A 3493-nucleotide genomic window follows, 5' to 3' on the forward strand; every position below is an offset into this window, starting at 1 on the left:
TTTTGCTTTGTTATACACAGGGTTCTTATAAGTTTAATAACAACCTAGTATATGATAGGAAGTAAACCTTAGAGCATTCTGGCAGCTTCTGCTGCTACACCTGTTGTTGGCCAGAGATTGATGCATGCTGAAGAAAACAAACTGTAGTCCTATTTCTGGAGACCTAGTAGCATAGTGGATTACATGTTAGGCTGCCAATCACAAGGTCAGCAGTTCAAAACCACCAGTTGCTTTGCAGAATAAAAATGAAGCTTTATTTTCCTGTAAAAAACTAGTCTTGGAAGTGTGCAAACACACAGTTCTACTCTGTCCCCCAGGGTTGTCGTGAATCAAAATGGACTCAATAGGAGCGAGCTGAATCAGCCGTCAAGGTCATTTCTGGCTATATTCAGGAAAGAACTATCAGGACTCATGAGAAAGAACCAGAAATTACCCAGAGTAGCATGTGTGTCAGTGTGTATACAGTGGCATAATTATGCTGTTTTAAATTTATCGTCATATTTTTGTTTTCTGGACTACCTAGTGACCTGAGATGCATTTAGAGAACTGGGGTTATATTTGTGTGTTTGCTTGCTTTGTTTCTTGGTTTTATTTTTCCTAGACAGCTTTATGTGTTGTTACAGAAGAGTGTCATTTTCTTTCTGGCTTTCAGAATATAAAGCAAAATCACTATGACTGCCTTCCACATAGCCATGGAGGAGAAAAGGAGACAAGGACACACACCGTGGAGTTGTTTGAATGGTGACTGGAAAGCAACAAATGTCTCCATCCCTCCTCTTTTGTAAATGATTTGGTGACCCTGACTCAAAAGAAGCTTAACAAATCGTAACTCCAGACTGCAGAGCAACTGTAATGAATATCGGAGAGAATATATCTCTGTGGGTAAGACCTTGGGCTCTAAAGTCAGACTAGATTTAGATTCTGACTCGACTGCTTACCAGCCACACTGACCTTCATCCATTTATTTTATATTCCTCTACCCTCAACTGGAAAGAGAGACAGAGAGAAACAGAGAGAGAAATCGGTTACTATTTTTTATTGTGTTCTTGTGAAAACAAACATGCATGTAAAGTTTAATAGCCATATAGTGATGTTGATGATGATAATATAAACAATAGAGAAGCAGTTGTCCCATCACTAATACACATTCTATACAGACATAGGTTTTTGGGTTTTTGTTAAGACAATGCACTAGACACTTCACTGAAAAATAATCTATAGTGTGTGTTTCATGGAAATTAGTTCAATGAGAAAAGACAGATAATTAATCTAATATCTATATTTCAATATTAAAGGAGTATTAGCTATGATAGAATCACATAGAATATTTGCATAAATGTGGCTTAGCATTTGGGGACGATCATGGGTTAGGAAGTCTTTTTATAGTCCAAAGTGAGAAGATAGCTTTTTGAAGAGTATTGAAAATTTGAGATAATGTAAAGACACAAATACAGAAAGTAGTCCATGACAAAACTAGGATAAATAGAAAAGATTGAAGAGTTGAGTTGGTCAATTCCTTGCGGAGTCAGTTAGCATATAGGAGCACAGAAATCATTCATATGAGGGGGTACCACCCCAAACAGAATTAGTTTTCAAGTTATGCAATTAATTTTAAAATTTATTTTACAGAACAACCTTATCACCTTCAATGTGTTCTCCATTATACTTAATATATTTGTCAAAATGTGATTCCATACTTGGGAAGATTTTTTTTTATACTCATCGGGATGGGTGACAACACTGCCCTCCTTTTTTCTTCACTTTTTCTACGTCATAAAAATGCTGTCCTCTCACAAACGGGGGCATAAGGAAATGTGGCGAAGAAAGCTGATGGTGCCCGGCTCTCAAAAGAGATAGATAGTGGCTGGGGTCTTAAAGGCTTGAGGGTGAACAAGCGGCCATCTAGCTCAGAAGCAACAAAGCCCACATGGAAAAAGCACACCAGCCTGTGCGATCATGAGGTGTTGAAGGGATCAGGTATCAGGCATCATCAGAACAAAAAATCTTACCATAGTGAATGAAGGGTGAAGTGCAGAGTGGAGACCCAAAGCCCATTTGTCGGCCACTGGAGATTCCCTCACAGAGGGGTCTAGGGGAGGAGATGAGTCAGTCAGGGTGCAATATAGCAGCGATGAAGAATACAGCTTTCCCCCAGATCCTGGATGCTTCCTCCCCACCAAATACCATTATCCGAATTCTACCTTGCAAGTCTGCATAGAGCAGAGGATATACGCTGGTGCAGATAGGAGCTGGAGGTAAAGGGAATTCAGGGTGGAGGATACCTTCAGGACCAGGGGAGTGAGGGGAGATACTGGGAGAGTAGAGGGTAAGTGGGTTGGAAAGGGGGAACTGATTACAAGGATCTACTTGTGACATTCTCCCTGGGGGTTGGACAACAGACAAGGGAGTAAGGTCAGGTGAGTAAGGTGAATGAGGTAAGAGAGGCATGCTGTTTTCTGTCCAAAACTGGCAAGCTGAGATGGCTGCATAAGCAGGTGCATTGTCTTGGTGGCAAAACCAGTCCCCTGTCTGATACAAGTCATGCCTTTTTTTGTAGCACACTGTTCTGCTATCTTTTCAGAACCTCTAAATAGAAAGCGTGACTAACAGTCTGACTTGGTGGAACCAACTCCAAATGCACTACAAAGTCGACGTTTTCATCTGCTCGGGAAGTTGATGGACATCCAGAATGTTTGTCATCAATGGACATTTCACCGTTTCCGAAATTAGAAAACTACTCATACACTTGAGGTTTTCCTTGTAAGCTGTGTTCAACATCACAACAGTTTCTGTGGCATTTTTCTGGAGCAGGAATAAAGTTCACAGCTGCATGCTATGCTCTTAAATTGGCCATCACACATACAAAAAAAACCACGGTTTGAGTGAAACAGCTTTCACAAAAAATTCACTGTGACCAGACAACCTTCCCAGGCGGCATCACTCTGAGCACTAACTCAGAGTGAGTTGCTTGATGTTCCTAGCGGGAAAAATGTGTACTCCAAAAGTTCCTCTCTCAGAGGAGTTTTCCCTCCATTGATGGGGGGGGGGGGTGACCCCTTCAAATTATCCTCAAGGAGAAAATAATGGCAGATGTGTTGATCTATCCAAAAATGTCTCATTTTCCAAGATGGCTTTACCCGTCTCAACGACAAGAAAACATCTCGGGCGGAAAAGGTCGAGTTCTGACGATTAGACGTGGACTGTCGTCAGGACTGGCTATCATCCAGGTCATTCTCCCAATGGCAGGAAACCTGAAACTGGGAAACTTTAAATATCTATCTATCCTTAAGCAAGCCTCGGTGGTGTTTTGAGATTATTTGTGCTCACTAGGACTCGGGGATTTCTTTCTTTGCTTCGTTCTTCCTTGTTCAGAACTTACAAGATTTGTGAACCATGAAACATCCATTTCCATGTTGAGTGATGCAACTCAACGAGTAGAGTAATTCTTAAATCATAAAAATAGTAAATTTCAAAATTCAGGCTATAATGCATG

Source organism: Tenrec ecaudatus, chromosome 2 (assembly GCF_050624435.1).
Source record: "Tenrec ecaudatus isolate mTenEca1 chromosome 2, mTenEca1.hap1, whole genome shotgun sequence".
Taxonomy (NCBI): domain Eukaryota; kingdom Metazoa; phylum Chordata; class Mammalia; order Afrosoricida; family Tenrecidae; genus Tenrec; species Tenrec ecaudatus.